Source organism: Lolium perenne, chromosome 4, assembly GCF_019359855.2.
Source record: "Lolium perenne isolate Kyuss_39 chromosome 4, Kyuss_2.0, whole genome shotgun sequence".
Classification (NCBI taxonomy): Eukaryota; Viridiplantae; Streptophyta; class Magnoliopsida; order Poales; family Poaceae; genus Lolium; species Lolium perenne.
In genome coordinates this window covers 345,308,586-345,331,055 of record NC_067247.2, presented here as the reverse complement: position 1 = coordinate 345,331,055, position 22,470 = coordinate 345,308,586, and positions in this window count along the sequence as shown.

Sequence of the window (22,470 nt, the reverse complement as noted above, 5' to 3'; positions counted from 1 at the left end):
AATAAAAACCTGACTGTAGAACCTTTTGTGCGGTTCTGTCTCCGGCGTGATGTCCTCCATAAGCACTACCATGACATTTACTCAATATCTCTTGCTGTTCATATTCGGGAACACATCTTCGCAGAATACCATCCACTCCTTCTTTATATAAGTGTGGGTCATCCCAGAAATAATGCCTCAAGTCATAAAAGAATTTCCTCCTTTGCTGAGCTGAAAAGGTCAGAGGCAAGTACTTGGAAACAATAAAGTTAGCATAATCAGCATACCAAGGGCTATCTCGCGAGCTCACCTTTATTACAGCCAATTGTTCATTTGGAAAACTATCATTAACAGGAACAGGATCGTAAGCAATATTTTCCAATCTAGACAAATTATCAGCGACAGGATTATCAGCACCTTTCCTATCTACAATATGTAAATCAAATTCTTGCAACAGAAGTACCCATCTAATAAGCCTTGGCTTAGCATCTTTCTTTTGCATAAGGTATCTGATTGCAGCATGATCAGTATGAATAGTAACTTTTGAATCAACAATATAAGATCTAAACTTATCACAAGCAAAGACTACAGCTAACAATTGTTTTTCAGTAGTAGCATAATTTCTTTGAGCAGCATCAAGAGTTTTACTAGCATAATGAATAACATTCAATTTTTTATTTACTCGCTGTCCAAGAACAGCGCCTACAGCAAAATCACTAGCATCACACATAATTTCAAAAGGTAAGTTCCAATCAGGAGGTTCAACTATAGGAGCAGTTGTTAAGGCTTTCTTTAGAGTTTCAAAAGCTTCCTTACAATCATCATCAAAAACAAAAGGTACATCTTTTTGAAGAAGATTAGTAAGAGGCTTTGAAATCTTGGAGAAGTCTTTAATAAACCTCCTATAAAACCCAGCATGACCAAGAACACTACGAATACCTTTAACATCCCTTGGATAGGGCATCTTCTCAATTGCTTCAACTTTAGCTCTATCAACTTCAATACCTCTCTCGGAAATTTTATGTCCCAATACAATTCCTTCATTAACCATAAAGTGGCATTTCTCCCAATTAAGAACAAGGTTTGTTTCTTCACATCTCTGCAAAACTTTATTAAGGTTCCGCAAGCAATTATCAAAAGAATTCCCATAGACAGAAAAATCATCCATGAATACCTCTACAATACTCTCGCAAAAGCCATGAAAAATAGCAGACATGCATCTTTGAAAAGTAGCAGGAGCATTACATAAACCAAAAGGCATACGTCTATAAGCATAAGTTCCATAGGGACAAGTGAAAGTGGTTTTCTCTTGATCCTTAGTTTTAACAGCAATTTTTGAAAACCCAGAATAACCATCAAGAAAGCAAAAATGAGTATTTTTAGATAACCTTTCTAACATTTGATCAATAAAAGGCAAAGGGTAATGATCTTTCTTAGTAACTTTATTAACTTTTCGATAATCAATGCACATTCTATACCCTACAACTACTCTTTGAGGTATGAGCTCATCATTATCATTAGGCACAATAGTCATTCCTCCTTTCTTAGGAACACAATGCACAGGACTAACCCATCTACTATCAGCAATAGGATATATAATACCAGCTTCAAGAAGTCTTAATACCTCATTTCTTACCACATCCTTCATCTTAGGAATTAGACGACACTGAGGTTCAACAACAGGCTTTGCATCATCTTCCATATTAATGGCGTGTTGGCAAATAGAGGGAGAAATCCCCTTCAAGTCATCAAGAGTGTAGCCAATAGCTCCTCAGTGCTTCTTCAGTATTTCCAATAACCTTTCTTCTTCAAACTCTGAAAGCTTAGAACTAATAATAACAGGATATATTTTCTTATCATCAATATGAGCATATTTAAGATTATCAGGCAATGGTTTTAAATCAAAGACAGGATCTTCCTTTGGTGGTGGTGTTGTACCCAGATCTTCTACCGGTAAATCATGTTTAAGAATAGGTTGACGAAGGAAAATTTCATCAAGCTCATCTCTTTCTTCCCTAAAAACTTCACTCTCACTATTCTCCAAATGTTGCTGCAAAGGATTGTTAGGAGCAAGAGCAATAGATGCACACTGTTCAACTCTAAAATCATTATTAGGCAAATCAGCTTTATAAGGAGTTTTGGTAAATTTAGAGAAGTTAAACTCATAAGATTCACCAGCAAATTTAGTCAAAATTTTCTCTTTCTTGCAATCTATAATAGCTCCACAAGTATTTAGAAAAGGTCTACCAAAAATGATAGGACAATATTTACTAGCAGCAGAACCAAGTACCAAAAAGTCAGCAGGATATTTAATCTTACCGCATAGAACTTCCACATCTCGAACAATACCAATAGGAGAGATAGTTTCTCTATTAGCTAGCCGAATAACCACATAAATATCTTCAAGTTCACAAGAACCAATTTCGTGCATAATCTCCGTGTAAAGCTCATAAGGAATAGCACTAATACTTGCACCAATATCACATAAACCATAATAACAATGATCTCCAATTCTAACAGATAACATAGGAACACTAGCTTTCTTAGACTTATTAGGATGTGAAACAATATTAGAAGCATCTTCACAGAAAATAATATGACCATCCTCCACATTTTCAGTCACAAGATCTTTAACAATTGCAACAGCAGGTTCAACTTTTATTTGTTCTTCAGGTTCTATAGGTTTCTTTTCACTTTTATGAACCGCACTATTTATAACAGAGTACTCCTTCATTTTAGCAGGGAAATGAGTTTTTTCAATATAAGCTTCAGGAATGACATGATCAACAGTTTCAACTACAACACATTTATTAATAGATGAATCAATTTTATCTTTATACGGTTCATGATACTTGTCAAAATTCTTCTTAGGCAATTCATAATGAGAGGCAAAAGCTTTATAAAGATTTGCAGCAACTTGAGAATCAAGACCATAAGTAGCACTCATATTACGAAATTTATCAGTATCCATAAAAGCTTCAATGCATTTATAATCATAATTTATACCCGATTCTCTATCTTTGTCGTTCTCCCATCCTTCAGTATTTTCCTGGATCCGATTAAGAAGGTCCCTTTTAAACTCTTCTTTGTTGCGCGTAAATGATCCAGAACAAGAAGTATTCAGCAAGGTCTTGTCTTCAAAAGAAAGTCTTGCATAGAAATTATCAATAATAACATTACCAGGAAGCTCATGAATGGGGCATTTGAGCATTAAAGACTTCAATCTCCCCCACGCTTGGGCAATACTCTCTCCATCATGAGGCCAAAAATTATATATGCGGTTCCGATCCTTATGAATTTCACTTGGAGGATAGAACTTAGAATAAAACCGGGGCACAATATCATTCCATTCAAGAGAATCCCCATTATCCAATAATTTATACCAATGCGCCGCTTTACCAGACAGCGATATAGAGAATAGTTTCTTCCTCACTTCATCCATAGCAATACCTGCACACTTGAATAAACCGCATAATTTATGTAAGAACAGTAAATGATCTCCAGGGTGGACAGTTCCATCCCCTGTATAACGGTTATCCACTACACGTTCAATAATTTTCATAGGTATTTTGTATGGTATCTCTTCCTCACCTGGCGCCTCATCCACTACCTTTGCAGTAGTAGTAGATTTTCCAAATAAAAACTCAAGAGAAGATCTCTCCATAATGAATTATGGCAGCAGGCAGAAATAAAATCAGCACAAACAGTAGAAATTTCCCTTACCAATTCCACTTACCAATAGCGCTTCACTCCCCGGCAACGGTGCCAGAAAATAGTCTTGATAACCCACAAGTATAGGGGGTGTATCATAGTATCTTCGATAAGTAAGAACGTCGATCCCAACGAGGAGCAGAAGGTGTTGACAAGCAGTTTCGATGAAGGATTCACTGTAAATGCTCACAGACAAGTATTCAGGGGGTTTTGATGTAACAGATGAATAAAGTACGAGTAAGTAAAGTGCGAGAGTAACAATTGCAGCGAGTGGCTCAATCCTTTTTAGCACAAAGGACAATCCGGTTTGTTTACTTATAATGACCAAGCGTTCTCGAGGACACACGGGATTTTAGTCTAGTGGTTTCGCTACATACGGCTAATTAATCTTCATTGTTTTGATAAGTGTTGTGTGGGTGAACCTATGCTAATGTACCGCCCTTCTTAGGACTAATACATACTTGTGATTATACCCCTTGCAAGCATCCGCAACTACAAGAAAGTAATTAAGATAAATCTAACCACAGCCTTAAACTCTGAGATCCTGCTATCCCTCCTGCATCGATATACCAACGGGGGTTTAGGTTTCTGTCACTCCGGCAACCCCGCAATTGGCAAACGAGTACAAGATGCATTCCCCTAGGCCCATAAAGGTGAAGTGTCGTGTAGTCGACGTTCACACGACACCACTAGAAGAATAACACCACAACTTAAATATCATAACATTGAATATTACTCAACCATACTTCACTACTAACATTTAGACTTCACCCATGTCCTCAAGAACTAAACGAACTACTCACGAGACATCATATGGAACATGATCAGAGGTGATATGATGATGAATAACAATCTGAACATAAACCTTGGTTCAACGGTTTCACTCAATAGCATCAATAAAAAGTAGAAATCAACACCGGGAGAGTTTCCCCTATCAAACGATCAAGATCAAACCCAAATTGTTACATCGGTGACGATGTGCAGCGGTGGAGACGGCGGTGATGATGATGGAGATGATGATGATGATGGTGATGGAAATGATGTCCAGCTCGATGACGGTGACGATGGTGTCGATTTCCCCCTCCGGGAGGGAATTTCCCCGGCGGATCTCAGCCTGCCGGAGAGCTCTTTTCTCTCTGGTGTTCTCCGCCCCGCAGAGGCGGCTGTGTCTCTCCGCGACGAATCCCCTGGAGCTTAGGTTTTCGGGACGAAGGTGTACGCGCAGAAAAGGAGGTGAGAGGGGGTTGTGGGCCCCCTCCTCACAGGGCGGCGCGGCCAGGCCTTGGGCCGCGCCGGCCTATGAGGTGGGCCCACCTCGGGTCCCCTCGGCTCCCCCTTCTGGCTTCCTTCGTCATCTGGAAAAATAGGATTTTTCATATAATTTCCGTCAACTGTTGATCTTCCGAAATATTGCATTCTGACGGCGCTTTTTCCAGCAGAATCCTGACTCCGGTGCGCGATCCTCCAATAATCATGAATCATGAAAAATAGATGAAATAACATAAGTATTATCCCCAAATATGAAATATATCAATGAATAACAGCAAATTATGATACAAAATAGTGATGCAAATTGGACGTATCATGCCTGCCAACAATCTCATACCATGAAGGAGTGCCCTTTTATTTTAGTTTTATTATGATGACACTCCTCCCCACCTTTGCTTTCTCAAGCCATGGTAACCGAATCCTTCGGGTGCCGTCCAACAATCACATACCATGGAGGAGTGTCTATTTTGTTTAATTAATTTGGGACTGGGAATCCCATTGCCAGCTCTTTTTGCAAAGTTATTGGATAAGCGGATGAAGACACTAGTCCATTGGTGAAAGTTGCCCAACAAGATTGAAAGATAAACACCACATACTTCCTCATGAGCTATAAAACATTGACACAAATAAGAGGTAATAATTTTTGAAGTGTTTAAAGATAGCACTCAAGCAATTTACTTTGGAATGGCATAGAAATACCATGTAGTAGGTAGGTATGGTGGACACAAATGGCATAGTGGTTGGCTCAAGGATTTTGGATGCATGAGAAGTATTCCCTCTCGATACAAGGCTTAGGCTAGCAAGGCTATTTGAAGCAAACACAAGTATGAACCAGTACATCAAAACTTACATAAGAACATATTGCAAGTATTATAATACTCTACACTGTCTTCCTTGTTGCTCAAACACTTTTACCAGAAAATATCTAGACCTTAAGAGAGACCAATCATGCAAACCAATTTTAACAAGCTCTACGGTAGTTCTCCACTAATAGGTTCAAACTACATGATGCATGAAATTAAACATGATCTACTTGAGAGCTCAAAACAATTGCCAAGTGTCAAATTATCCAAGACAATATGAGGCATTTTATGTTTCCAACCAAATAACAATAAGTATTGTAGCTTCCAACTTTTATCATTGAACATTAAAAGTAAAATGAAGAACAAGTGTTCATATGAAAAAGCGGAGCGTGTCTCTCTCCCACACAAGGATTGCTAGGATCCGATCTTATTCAAACAAAAACAAAAATAAAAGCACACAGACGCTCCAAGTAAAGCACATATGATGTGACCGAATAAAAATATAGTTTCAATAGAAGAAACCTGATAAGTTGATGAAGAAGGGGATGCCTTGGGCATCCCCAAGCTTAGATGCTTGAGTCTTCTTGAAATATGCAGGGATGAACCACGGGGGCATCCCCAAGCTTAGACTTTTCACTCTTCTTGATCATATATCATCCTCCTCTCTTGACCCTTGAAAACTTCCTTCACACCAAACTTCTCATAAACTTCATTAGAGGGGTTAGTACTCAAAAAAAATTGAATCCACCTTGGTCCTGTAGTGGCACATTGCAAGAACTCAATAAAACATTAGCTACAGCTCTCTACGTCTAGAAAGCCTTGCTTAAAGTCCACAAGAGACAATGCAAAAAACAGAGACAGAATCTGCCAAAACAGAACAGCCAGTAAAGACGAATTTTAAAGAGGTACTTCCGTTGCTCAAATCAGAAAACTTAAAACTAATGAAAGTTGCGTACATATCTGAGGAACACGCACGTAAATTGGCAGATTTTTCTGAGTTACCTACAGAGAACACAGCCCAGATTCGTGACAGATAGAAATATGTTTCTGCGCAGAAATCGAAATCTAGTATCAACCTTCGATTAGAGGCTTCACTTGGCACAACATTGCAATAAAATAAAGATAAGGAGAGGTTGCTACAGTAGTAACAACTTCCAAGACACAACAAAACAGTAGCAAAATAAACACATGGGTTATCTCCCAAGAAGTTCTTTCTTTATAGCCATTAAGATGGGCTTAGCAGTTTTAATGATGCACTCGCAAGAAATAAGAGTTGAAGCAAAAGAGAGTATCAAAAAGCAAATATGAAACAAATTTAAGCCTAACCCACTTCCTATGAAAAGGAATCTTGTAAATAAACAAGTTCATGAAGAGCAAAGTAACAAGCATAGGAAGATAAAACAAGTGTAGCTTCAAAATTATAAGCATATAGAGAGGTATTTTAGTAACATGAAAATTTCCACAACCATATTTTCCTCTCTCATAAAGATTTTCAGTAGCATCATGAACAAACTCAACAATATAACTATCACATAAAGCATTCTTATCATGAGTCTCATGCATAAAATTATTACTTCCCACATAAGCATAATCAATTTTATTAGTTGTAGTGGGAGCAATTTCAACAAAGTAGCTATCATTATTATTCTCATCAAGTGTAGGAGGCATAGTATAATCATCATAAAATTTACTCTCCATAGTAGGTGGCACCAAAAGACCACTATCATTATAATCATCATAAATAGGAGGCAAAGTATCATCAAAGAAAATTTTCTCCTCAATGCTTGGGGGACTAAAAAGATCATGCTCATCAAAACCAGCTTCCCCAAGCTTAGAATTTTCCATATCATTAGCAACAATGGTATTCAAAGTGTTCATACTAATATGTTCCATGGGTTTTTTAATTTTTGCATCAAACCATCCATGTCTTAACTCAGGAAAAAGAATATAAAGCTCCATGTTGCTTTCCATTATGCCAAACTAGTGTAAAACAAGAAACAAAAAGATGCAATTGCAGGATCTAAAGGAAATAGCTTCGAGCACTTACAACGGTGCCGGAAAATAGCTTAGTAGCCGAGATCCGGAGTGTTAGTACCTTTTACCTTTCCTCCCCGGCAACGGTGCCAGAAAAGTGCTTGCTGTCTACGCACACTCCTTTTCCTGTAGACAGTGTTGGGCCTCCAAGAGCAGAGGTTTGTAGAACAGCAGCAAGTTTTCTCTTAAGTGGATCACCCAAGGTTTATCGAACTCAGGGAGGAAGAGGTCAAAGATATCCCTCTCATGCAACCCTGCAACCACAAAGCAAGAAGTCTCTTGTGTCCCCAACACACCTAATACACTTGTCAGATGTATAGGTGCACTAGTTCGGCGAAGAGATAGTGAAATACAAGTGGTATGAATGAATATGAGCAGTAGTAACGGCACCAGAAAATAGCTTGATGCTACAACTGGCGTGTGGTTGATGGTGGTAATATTGCAGGCAGTAGAGATGCAGTAAAACAGTAAACAAGCAGCGATGATTGCAGTATTTGGGAACAAGGCCTAGGGATTATACTTTCACTAGTGGACACTCTCAACATTGATCACATAACAGAATAAATAGATATATGCTATACTCTACACTCTCTTGTTGGATGATGAACACCACTAATTGTGTAGGATTACACGAACCCTCAATGCCGGAGTTAACAAGCTCCACAATATTCGATATTCATGTTTAAATAACCTTAGAGTGCATGATAGATCAACACAACTACACCAAGTACTAACATAGCATGCACACTGTCACCATCACACTATGAAGGAGGCATAGATCACATCAATACTATTATAGCAATAATTAACTTCATAATCTACAAGAGATTACAATCATAACCTACGCCAAGTACTACACGATGCACACACTGTCACCTTTACACCGTGCAGGAGGAATAGACTACTTTAATAACATCACAAGAGTAGCACATAGATGAATAGTGATACAAAACTCATATGAATCACAATCATGTAAGGCAGCTCATGAGATCATTGTATTGAAGTACATAGGAAAGAGATTAACCACATAGCTACCGGTACAGCCCTTAGCCTCGATGGAGAACTACTCCCTCCTCATGGGAGACAGCAGCGTTGATGAAGATGGCGGTGGAGATGGCAGTGGTGTCGATGGAGAAGCCTTCCGGGGGCACTTCCCCGTCTCGGCGGCGTGCCGGAACAGAGACTCCTGTCCCCCAGATCTTGGCTTCGCGATGGCGGCGGCTCTGGAAGGTTTCTCGTACCGTGGCTTTTTCGTATCGATGTTTTAGGTCAGGGACCTTTATATAGGCGAAGAGGCGGAGTCGGAGAGCTGACGAGGCGGCGACACAGTAGGGGGCGCGGCCCCCCCTCTGGCCGCGCCGGGCACACGTGTGGGGCCCACAAGGCCCTCCTCTGGTGGCTCTCGGCTGTTCTGGAAGCTTCGTGGAATTATAAGATGCTGGGCGTTGATTTCGTATAATTCCGAGAATATTTCCTTACTAGGATTTCTGAAACCAAAAACAGCAGAAAACAGGAACTGGCACTTCGGCATCTCGTCAATAGGTTAGTTCCGGAAAACGCATCAAAACGATATAAAGTGTGAACAAAACATGTAGGTATTGTCATAAAACAAGCATGGAACATAAGAAATTATCGATACATCGGAGACGTATCAGTCCCCAACACACCTAATACACTTGTCAGATGTATAGGTGCACTAGTTCGGCGAAGAGATAGTGAAATACAAGTAATATGGATGATTGTAAGTAGTAATTGCAATCTGAAATAAAAATGGCAGCAAGCAAACATGTAGCAGAACTTGTTGGAAACGGTGTTTCAATGCTTAGAAATAAGGCCTAGGGATTATACTTTCACTAGTGGACACTCTCAACAATGATCACATAACTGAATAAATAAATGCTACTCTCAAACACTCTCTTGTTGGATAACAAACATCATTCATCGTGTAGGGCTACAAAGCACACCTCAAGCCGGAGTAAACAAGCTCCACAACATCCGGAGTTCATATTAAAGTAACCTCTAGAGTGCATAATAGACCGTTGCAATTTAGACCAAGTACTAACATAGCATACACACTGCCACCAATAGCTATGAAAGGGGGAATAGATCACATCAATACTATCATAGTAATAGTTAACTTCATAATCTACAAGAGATTACAATCATAACCTACGCCAAGTACTACATGATGCACACACACTGTCAACTTTACATCATGGAGGAGGAATAGACTACTTTAATAACATCACTAGAGTAACACATAGATTAATAGTGATACAAAGCTCATGATCACATAAAGATCACACCATGGGAGAGAGAGATGAACCACATAGCTACCGGTAGAGCCCTCAGCCTCGGGGGAGAACTACTACCTCCTCATCATGGGAGACAGCAATGGCGATGAAGATGGCGGTGGTGTCGATGGAGATGAATCCGGGGGAAATTCCCCGTCCCGGCGGCGTGCCGGAACAGAGATTCTGTCCCCCGAAACTTGTCTTCGCGATGGCGGCGGCTACGGAACTCTTCGTGGAATATCGTCGATTGTGTTAGGGTTTTCGGAGACGGAAGAATATATAGGCGAAGGGGCGATGTCGGTGGAGTCCCGAGGTGGGGTCCCCACCTGGCGGCGCGGCCAAGGGGCGGCCCGCGCCCCCCTATGGTGTGGGCTCCTCATGGCCCCCCTTCGTCTATCCTTCGGACTCCGTGAAGCCCCTGGAAAAATAAGAACGTGGCCTTTTGTTTCGTCCAATTCCGAGAATATTTCCTGTGTAGAATTTCTGAAACCAAAAACGGCAGAAAACAGGAACTGGCACTTCGGCATCTTGTTAATAGGTTAGTTCCGGAAAATGCATAAAAATGATATAAAGTATGAATAAAACATGTGAGTATTATCATAAAACTAGCATGGAACATAAGAAACTATAGATACGTTTGAGACGTATCAGACATCTCGAGGCATGTCGTCGCAGAATGACCCGATGAGCTATTATCTCTACAATGGTAGCGGGTAAGAGTTCTTTGCCCTATGTAGAGTAATCCCGTGTTCGATTTTGCCCTCTGTAGAGTACTCCCATGTTTGATTGTGCCATAGGGTTTTTTCTGGTAATAATGTGGGTAGAATGATGATGTAGCTTGACTAGATTGTTAATATGGATGATAGGGAGCAATCAGAGATGTGGGAGCTGTATTTTCTATTTGATGGAGCAAAATTTGTTCATAAAACTTTACATAGGAAAAACATAAGGTTTCTGAAATTGTTGTCCATCATGGAGGAAGAGGGATATGGTCTGTGTGATTTCTTATATTATGTTAGAAATGAAGGAGTAGGACCGAGTGGATTACAGCTAGTGGACAACAATTATAAGGTTGATGAAATGCTAGTGAAGTATGCAAGTACAAAGAAACTGGTGCTCACTGTGATGAAGGACAATAGGAAAAGAGCAATTGTTTTATCACCATTGAAGAGAAAACATGGAAGCACAATTGACCTTGATCCAGAGGAATAATAGCCAATTACACACCCTTTTCTAAGCCAAGATAGTTCCTTCTGTGATGGTTGGCAGTCACAAATGGATGATCCCAATTTATATCAGATGCACACACATGAGAGTATTAATTGTGAGATGGCTAAACATGTACTAGATATAGAGTGGCAGAAGAAGAAGAAGAAGAAGAAGAAGAAGAAGAGGAATCTGAACATGAGGATGATAGTTGGCTATATCCATGCATATTTGACCCAGTAGCTGCAGAGAAGGCAAGAAGAGCTCAGGAAGAGGAAATGCACCAGAGAATTGCTGCTAAGAGGAAGAGGAATCTTGATCCAATGCTTCATTTTGAGGGGGAGAGTGATGTGGAGGACATTTATGACAATGCAACTCAGTGTGATGATATTCCAACAATTCCAGCAGTGAAGAACCAAGTGAAGAGGCATGGTCCAACATTGAGATCACATTCTAAAGTAGAGGCAGATGTTATTCGAGGTTGGGTTCCTTCTAATGATGAGGGTGACAAAGGATTTCTGAAAGAAGAAGATGATGATGGGTATGAGCCATTGCCTTTTGTGTTAGCAGGAGGGAGAAAGAGCAGAGGAAAGATGGCCAAGGAGAGGGTCTGGTATGATGACAGTAGAGAGAATCCAGAGCAACAATTCATGGTGGGACTTTGATTCAAAGATGTGTATCAATTTAGACAAGCTTTGGCTAGACTCCACATTGTGCAGGTCAGGAATTTCCATTACCACAGGAATACACCTGACAGGATCATTGTGTGGTGCAAGGACAAGCAGAAGAAAAAGAATGAAGAGAATGTTAAGGAGAAGGAGAAAAAGTGGGACTGTCCATTTTATATGACAGCTACCAAGATAAAAAATGAGTCTACATTCTGCATCAAGAAAATGGAGTTGAAGCACACATGCCCAACAGATCCATCTAGCACAAGGGTTAATGCAAAATGGCTTTCAGGTGCATATGTTACTGAATACAAATCAAACATCACCACTTCCATCACCACTTTGCAAGACAAAGCACAGAAAGACTTTGGAGTGGATGTTCCCAAGAGGATGGCTTACCGGGCAAGGACCAAGGCAATTGAGATGGTGATGGGGGATCACAAGAAACAGTATCACAGAATAAGAGATTATCTGTAGACTGTTATTGACAAAAACCCTGGTTCTAGGTGCATTGTGACCACTGTCACAGGTCCAACAGAGGAGCAGGTTGAAGCTACGAAAAAGGGACAGCTGGTGGACATTTCTTACAGCCCTAGATTCCATGGATTGTTCTTCTGTGTCAATGCTGCTAGAGAAGGGTTTCTACAGGGCTGCAAGCCATTTATTGGGTTGGATGGTTGCTTCATAAAGCTCACCTCTGGAGCTCAAATCCTTGCAACTACTGGCAGAGATGGCAATAACAACATATATCCAATTGCATGGGTGTGGTTGCAAAATAAGATACAGAGAATTGGAAGTGGTTTCTTGAGCAGTTGAAGTATGCACTAGGTGGAGATCATGGACAGTTTGGGTACTATACTATAATGCCAGACATGCAAAAGGGATTACTGAAAGCAGTTTCCACAGTATTTCCTAATTCACCACAAAGGTACTGCCAGAGGCATATTTATGCCAATTTTCAGACAACATGCTTTAGAGGAGAGGACTTGAAGAAGTGCATGGATAATGCAGCATACACATACACAAAAGATGGGTTTGATGAAGAAATGGAGGAGATGAAGAAGCATAGTGAGGAAGCATGGAAATGGTTGAGCAAGATACCAGTGGAAGCATGGGCAATGTTTGCCATGGACACCAACTGTTAAACATATTTAGTAGTAAACACTCTGTCAGAGGTATTTAACAAATATATTCTTGATGTCAGAAACAAACCAGTAGTGACAATGCTAGTAGGAATATATGACAAATTGATGAGGACATCCCTACCACACTACCACCTCCGTCATTACCAAATGAAGATGAACCTGCTGTGAAGCTCAAGTCCAATGAAGTCAGGATTGGACCTATTACAAGAGCTCGTGCGAAGCTACTTAAACAACAGGTGAACTTGTTCCTAAATGATACTTTGATTGATCGAAACTTTATACTACCTAAGTCTTATTACTTATGTATCATCAGGTATGAAGAGGAGACAAGCATCGCACGAGGAGGAGAGGAGCAGCTGGACGTGAAGATGGACGTGGAGCTGGACAAGGAGCTGGACATGAAGATATCTCATGGACGCGCGAGGGAGGAGCGGGAGGCATGCGCGAGAGGAGAAGACGAAGTCCAGGCCGGCCCAGCACCCGGTCAGACCGGCCGCCACGCCGGCGCGCCCGGTCCCTAGCCCGATCCAACCGGGCGGCAGACCGGATCCACCTCGGCGTCAACCGGGCGCCCTGCTGATGCCAACCGGAGAGGCTACTGCGCAACAATTTCGGCCTCCGGTTGCAACCCGGTCCCTGGCCCGGTTTGAACCGGCCAGCCCGGTCCCAGGCCTGGCCGACCGGTCCCCAGACCGGCCGTGTCCGAGTCTGTCCCGACCAGATCTATTCTGGGTCGGTTATTTTTGTATATTTTCGACCAGAACTCGTCTTGGATGCCTATATAAGTGCCTTGGACGCCCCCTAGCTGCTTGAGACCATATTTAAGATAAACCCTAGTTCTTAGTTGTTTGCTCTGCAAAACTATTGAATTCCCTACACCATATTGCTTGACATTGTGTAGATCTGAAAAGTCTTGTGTGATCTGCTGTTCCATTGGGAATTAGACGGTTGCAACTTACCGCTTCGTGGTCGGCGGCTACGTGCGCAAGTGTGTGGAGTTGCGAATATCTTGCAGGATTGAGAGCTGTTGCATTGGCGACAGGGACCAATCGAGAGATCTCGTTGCGTCATACAAGTTATCATCCACTTCATCAAGTTACCTCCGCTGCAATCACCCCGTGATCATCATCACCACTGTTGCTTACTGAGAAGATCGGGCCACCCCATATCATCTTGGTATCAGATTCTCGGGTTTCCTCGGTAAGCAATCCATAATCTACCCCATAGTTGAGTTGTGAGTGTTTTCCTATCCAGAAAAAGCCAAAAATATTAGGGTTAGGGTTTGCCATAGCTTTAGATTGCACTAATTTCAAGTTTTAGTTGCTTTTCATAGTTGTTTTTGCGTATCTTTTTCTTCCATCTAGTATTGTTAGGGTTTGAGTCTCCGCTATCATCTAGTTTTCAGTTTTTGTTACTCCGAGTACACATAGCGTACAGTGTGCTTGTTCCCAACCATAGACACAGCCTTTTGATATAAGTGACTAGGAACTTCCCCAGAAGAGACTAGTTTTACCGCTCGACAAGCTTCTCATTAGGGTTTTGGTGCTTTGCATACTTTGTTGGCCGTGTTATCAAGGAGTTGTGTCATAAAAAAATCAGAAAATAGAAAAGAAGCAAAAAGAGCTACATAGATGCGTTTCAAAAAGAAAATCCAAAAACAAAAAGTGTCAAGTGCTAGTAAGATCAAGTGAAGGCCTAGTTTACTTTTCTGCACCAGTAGTTGAGCAATCTTGTGCCTGTTTCGTTGAGCTTTGCTAGTGTCTCTCGAGTGCATTGCAACCTTTCATCCATATAGTTGCATTGCCACATTTATCGCCTTGTGTGAGTATCATTGGTTGTCTACGGTCAGCGCTAGAGCTTGTTATTGGTGCAAATAGGTAGCCTACCTACAGCCCCACATATATCCTACTTTGTCGTGTGATTGTTCTTATACTCTTGATATTCGCTTCGCTACATCCGTGCACTAGTTGTTACTACAAGTGGTAAGCAACACTAATTTACTTTGGAATGGTAAGATCTCCTTTTCTTATCAGTTTTTGAGTGAGTTGTGAGAGTACCACCATATATTTTTGATTTAGTGCACTAACCTACTAATCATATCTGCTAGTGATCATAAGCTTGGTAACCAGGAAAACAAGGATTCTGCAGATATCATCACATGGAGGGAGTTTGAGGCTCTTCGTATTGAGATGCGACGTGAATTCCGCACTCAGAATGATGAGCTTAAAGGGACGGTCCAAGAGATCTCCCAAAAGCTGGATGCTACTAATGAGACCGTCGCTACAATGCAAGATCAAATGATGGATATTCAACGCACTCTTCGAACTGTGCAAATGTCTGTTGATAACCTTACAAATCGACATCAACAACAACATGAAGACGATGATGAAGTACCTGGTCGTGGTGATCGCCCTCGTGATTGGGCTCCGCTTGGCCGCAATGGTCGTGGACCTGATGAGGAAGATGGTTTGGGTAAGCCTAAGTTTTCCATACCCAAGTTTGAAGGAGGACCTGATGTTGAAGAATACCTGACTTGGGAGCTCAAGATTGAGAAGTTATGGAACTTACATCCGAACTACACTGAAGATAGGAAGATCAAGCTTGCTTCTTCCGAATTTGATGGCTATGCATTGCGTTGGTGGGATGCACTTGTTCGTAATCGCCAGGAGGATGGTGAGCAGCCAATTGTCACATGGCGTGATATGAAGGAAGTGATGAATGCTCGTTTTGTGCCCACTAATTATTTATGTACAATATATGATAAGTTGACCTTATTGAGGCAAGGTGTGAGGACTGTTGATGAATACTACATGGAGATGGAGTTGCTTATGCAGCGTGGCTGTGTCCGTGAGTCTCTAGAGATGACAATGCAGCGTTTTCTCAACGGATTGAAGTATGATATCAAAGGCATTGTTCGTCACTACAGTTACACCAATATGAATCAATTGTTACATCATGCAAGAGAAGCTGAATCATAGATGGCTGAAGAAGCAAAGGTTAAAGGTCATGCTACGGGAGCTGGGCGTTTTACACCCCACGTGCCCCCATCCACGGCGCCGGCGCCTTCGACGCGCTCTGCTCCTTACTCTACTCCGCCTAGCAAGCCGGTCTCCAATGTGTCTAACGCAAAGAAGTCCGAATTTGCTGCAAGTACGAGTGGTTCTAGCGTGTCTACCGCGCGCAATCGTGATATGGCTTGTCATACATGTGGTGGCAAAGGTCACTTGAAGAGAGATTGTCCTAACCGCAAAGTCATGATTATCAATGAGGACAATGAGTACGAGACTGGAGATGATGTTGATCCTAATGCTCTAGAAGATGATGACTATGACACTGATGGTGAAGATGCATATCCGTCCGTTGCTCGCACCATTGTTGTGTCGCATCGTACTCTTAATGTGTTGCCTAGTGCATCTACTCAGCGCTGCAATTTGTTCCAAACAAAGGCTTTAGTTGGTCCTGACAAGGCTTGCAAGGTCATTATTGATGGCGGGAGTTGCCACAATTTAGCAAGCAAGGAGTTGTGTACCAAGCTGAAGTTGAAGTATCTACCACACCCGCATCCATACTATATTCAGTGGTTGAGCGACAATGGTGAGATGAAGGTAAACCACATGGTGCGTGTTGAGTTTGCTATTGGACCGTATAAGGATTGCATTGACTTTGATGTGGTTCCTATGACGGTATGTCACCTACGATTGGGTCGGCCTTGGCTCTATGACCGTTCTGTGCAACACAATGGCCGTGCCAATACATATCACTTGGAGTTCAAGGGCAAGAAAATCAACTTACAGCCTATGACACCACAGCAAATTGTCAATGAATCTCGTCAGAAAGTTGAAGTAAACTTGGAGGATGCTTCTTTAGATAGGCGAGAGAATTGTAATGTCGTGAGTGATATAACGAAAAGTGAGAGAGTGAATTCCTTAGTCTCATTAGCCACCAAAGAGACATGAGAGAATTTAGTGAGGATCCTACAGCCATGCCGCTTGTGCTCTTGTACAGGGGTACGGTTTTGGTTTCTAACGACATGGCCCCTCTTCCTCTTGGTGTTTCTAATGTTTTGCAGGAATTTGGCGACGTGTTTCCGGAAGAGGTACCCGCAGGACTACCACCATTGCGAGGTATTGAGCATCAAATCGACTTGATTCCCGGAGCTTCGCTACCCAATAGGGCGCCATATAGAACGAACCCCGAAGAGACGAAGGAAATATAGAAGCAAGTACAAGCGCTAATCGACAAAGGTTATATCCGCATAAGTCTTAGTCCTTGTGTTCTTCCTGTTATTTTAGTTCCTAAGAAAGATGGTACATGGCGTATGTGTGTAGATTGTAGAGCTATAAACAACATTACTATTCGATATCATCATCCTATTCCCCGTTTAGAGGATATGCTAGATGAATTGAGTGGTGTTGCTGTGTTCTCTAAAATTGATTTGCGTAGTGGTTATCATCAAATTAGGATGAAAGAAGGGGATGAATGGAAAACAGCATTTAAAACAAAATTTGGTTTATATGAGTGGTTAGTAATGCCTTTTGGTTTGACTAATGCACCTAGCACTTTCATGAGACTGATGAACCATGTTTTGCGTGAATTTATTGGCAAGTTTGTGGTTGTGTACTTTGATGACATATTAATCTACAGCCGCAATGAATCTGGTCATACTATACATATTCGACATGTTTTGCAAGTGTTGCATGATAATAAACTCTATGGTAATCTTGAGAAGTGCACATTTTTCAAAGACAAGGTCATATTTCTGGGTTATGTTGTCTCTCAGCATGGAGTAGAAGTAGATGTGTCTAAAATTGAAGCTATTCAAAATTGGCCTGCTCCCATGAATGTGAGTCAAGTTAGAAGTTTTCATGGTCTAGCTGGATTTTATAGAAGATTTGTGCCCAACTTTAGTACTATTGCTGCACCTTTGAATGACTTAACTAAAAAGGGTGTTATTTTTGAGTGGGGCACAGCCCAAGATCATGTTTTTGATGAACTCAAGAGATTGTTAACTTCTGCACCGTTGCTTGCACTTCCTGATTTCAATAAGCAATTTGAGATTGAATGTGATGCTAGTGGTATTGGAATTGGTGGTGTGTTGATGCAAGAGGGTCGCCCAATTGCATATTTTTCTGAGAAACTGTCTGGTGCTAAGTTAAACTATCCTATATATGATAAAGAATTGTATGCTTTAATTAGAGTTCTTGAGATTTGGCAACATTACTTTTGGCCAAAATAATTTATCATACATTCTGATCATGAAGCTTTGAAATATCTGAAAGCTCAAGTCTACTTTGCATAAGCGTCTTGCCAGGTGGGTTGAGTTCATTGAGTCTTTTCCATACATTATTAAGCATAAGAAGGGAAAAGATAATATTGTTTCTGATGCTCTATCTAGGAAGAATATGCTATTAACTCAACTTGATGTTAAAATTCCTGGATTAGAGGTACTATGTGATTTGTATGCCACTGGTCATGATTTATCTGAACCATATCGCTTATGTGCTCTTGGTAAAGCATGGGAGAAATATCACATACATGATGGGTTCTTGTTTAGAGTTAACAAACTATGTGTTCCAGAATCGTCTATGCGTTTGCTCTTATTGCAGGAATCACATGCTGAAGGTTTGATGGGTCACTTTGGGTGTGAGAAGACGCTACTCATGCTAGCTGACCATTTTTATTGGCCAAAGATGAGGCGGGATGTGGACAGGTATGTGAAGAGATGCATTACTTGCAACAAGTCTAAGTCCAAGCTGAAGCCTCACGGTTTGTATACTCCTTTACCGGCACCTACTACACCATGAGAGGATATTAGTATGGATTTTGTGTTGGGTTTGCTGCGTACTAAGAGAGGCCATGATTCTATATTTGTGGTAGTGGACAGATTTTCTAAGATGTCACACTTTATTGCCTGCCACAAAAGCGACGATGCATCGCATATTGCTAACCTGTTTTTCAGGGAGGTTGTACGTCTACATGGAGTCCCGAAGACTATTGTTTCTGATCGTGACGTGAAGTTTATGAGCTACTTCTGGAAGACGCTGTGGAGAAAGCCGGGGACGAAGCTACTGTTCAGTACTACTTGTCATCCCCAAACTGATGGTCAAACTGAGGTGGTGAATAGAACATTGTCACAATTGTTGAGATCCATGATCAAGAAGAATCTGAAGGAGTGGGAAGAGTGTTTGCCACATGTGGAGTTTGCTTACAACAGAGCGGTACATTCTACCACGAAGCTATGTCCTTTTGAGGTGGTGTATGGTTTCAAACCCATTACTCCACTTGACTTGTTGCCTTTACACATCCATGAGAGAGTTAATATGGAGGCATCCAAGAGGGCAGATTTTGTGCGAAAGATCCATATGAAGACTAAAGAGTTGATAGAGAAGAAAGGCAAGAGCAATGCTGCAAGGATGAACAAGAAGCGTAAGGAGATGTTGTTCAAGCCTGGTGATATGGTCTGGGTACATTTTCGCAAGGATAGGTTCCCGAAGCTGCGGAAGTCTAAGTTGAAGCCTCGTGGTGCTGGTCCTTACAAAGTGCTTGCCAAGATCAATGATAATGCATACTCGATAGATCTTCCAGTTGATGAGTTTGGTGTCAGTAATTCTTTCAATGTTGCTAATTTGACACCATATGACGGAGAAGACCATGGAGCGTCGGGGTCGACGCCTTTTGAAGGGGGGGGGGGGAGATGATGAGGACATCCCTACCACACTACCACCTCCGTCATTACCAAATGAAGATGAACCTGCTGTGAAGCTCAAGTCCAATGAAGTCAGGATTGGACCTATTACAAGAGCTCGTGCGAAGCTACTTAAACAACAGGTGAACTTGTTCCTAAACGATACTTTGATTGATCAGAACTTTATACTACCTAAGTCCTATTACTTATGTATCATCAGGTATGAAGAGGAGACAAGCATCGCACGAGGAGGAGAGGAGCAGCTGGATGTGAAGATGGACGTGGAGCTGGACAAGGAGCTGGACATGAAGATATCTCATGGACGCGCGAGGGAGGAGCGGGAGGCATGCGCGAGAGGAGAAGACGAAGTCCAGGCCAGCCCAGCACCCGGTCAGACCGGCCGCCACGCCGGCGCGCCCGGTCCCTAGCCCGGTCCAACCGGGCGGCAGACCGGATCCACCCCGGCGTCAACCGGGCGCCCTACTGATGCCAACTGGAGAGGCTACTGCACGACAATTTTGGCCTCCGGTTGTAACCCGGTCCCTGGCCCGGTTTGAACCGGCCGACCGGCCCCCAGACCGGCCGTGTCCGAGTCTGTCCCGACCAGATCTATTCTGGGTCGGTTATTTTTGTATCTTTTCGACCAGAACTCGCCCCGGACGCCTATATAAGTGCCTTGGACGCCCCTAGCTGCTTGAGACCACGTTTAAGATAAACCCTAGTTCTTAGTTGTTTGCTCTGTAAAACTATTGAATTCCCTACACCATATTGCTTGATATTGTGTAGATCTGAAAAGTCTTGTGTGATGTGCTGTTCCATTGGGAATTGGACGGTTGCAACTTACCGCTTCGTGGTCGGCGGCTACATGCGCAAGTGTGTGGAGTTGCGAATATCTTGCAGGGTTGAGAGCTGTTGCATTGGCGACAGGGACCAATCGAGAGATCTCGTTGCGTCATACAAGTTATCATCCACTTCATCAAGTTACCTTCGCTGAAATCACCCCGTGATCATCATCACCACCGTTGCTTACTGAGAAGATCAGGCCACCCCATATCACAAATGCATGGTCAGATGGGATGGAAAACGACAAGATGCAGAGTCTGCTGGATGGGAAATTACACCACACTATGCAGAACTAGTTGAGTTGATGAAGAAGTACTCAAGAAATTGTATCCCTAAGAGGGCAGATAAAGGACTATGGCAAGTTAAAAGTGGGAAAGTTACACATGACCTGAACATTACCTCTAGAACATTCGCTTGTAGGAAGTGGAAGCTCACTGGCTTGCCCGGGAGTGCCATTTATAAGGCTGCTATGTTTCCAGAAGATTGTGTGTCTCTTTTTTTCAAAAAAGAAATGTAATTGAAAAGCTACAAGACTGTATTCAATCCAATGCCAGTAAAACATGGTTGGACTAAGACAGATACAGTTGACATCATGCCACATGCATTCAAAGATCACTTGAAGGGCAGAAAAAAGGAGGAAGAGCAAATTTAAGCCTCCCACACCTAAAGAGATATCGAGAATGTCCACAATTACTTGTAGCAACTGCAACTTACAGGGCAAAGCAAAGAACTCAGAAACTTATTTAAGTATACCACTACGCTGCTCGGCTCTGATATAACTAATGTGAGACTCTATTCCTCCGCTTCGGTGTTGTCAACTCCGTAGACTATCCCATAGTCCACGCCTTCTACTCCTCCTGATAAGTCGGGCTCTTCGTAGACCAAATCGTAGTCCCCTTCCGGTGCTCCGGTGCAGGCCTCCTCTTCATTGTCACAATCTAGCAAGGGTTTCGAAAGAAAGTGAGTACATAGGTACTCAACAAGTTCAAAAGAGAAAAGGTGTTTGATGCACAAGCTACGGCCATTGATCAGAAAATCATAGGTCAATGCATGTTTCGCAAATATTTCATCAAAAGGTTTATTTTATTATGAAAACTATGCCCGCCAGTCTTCACAGGTTAACCAGAACTTCACAGAGTTTCTTTCCTGTCTCGTTCGTAGTTCCCTTCTCGGAACTGGGAGTGACAAGCCACAATTTGATACACTATGCAGAGGTGCGTTACTTTTCCCATAAGAGAACTTATCCTTGTTGCCAACCGGGCGTACTTTCCCGTCCACACTTTCTAGGTGTGAGGCCTAGCATAAGAACCAAGCCAATCACTGCCTTCTCCGCGACCCCGCAGACCCACCCTTTTGTAAGTCTGTCATGTCCATTATCTATAGGTAGACTGACCCATGCATTTGTTCTCACCTATACCATTAAGGTAGACTGTTTCGAACAATTCTTATGCCCTGTCATATACACTATAGATAGACTAACCCGGACAACCCTTACAATCCATCATAGACCTTTAGTAAGTCTGCCCTCTCCTATATCAATTGGTAGACTGTTCCGGACCACCGTCCTCACCTTTACCAATGGATAGAATGATACAGGTAACCCTTATCACTAGTCTGTTGATATGCGAGAGGGAAAGATACAGCTGACTTCCCCAGAGCGATTATAGATCTCATGGTTAACGCGAGATGTACGGCGCTAGAATCACTAGACGACATTGGTGACTAGTCCTAGATGAGTAGAACCCTTGCAATGGAACCTCCACCATCAACACATACCATGGTTCCATTGCCAACCACATAGTCATATTCATAATTGGAAAAGTAACATTTTAT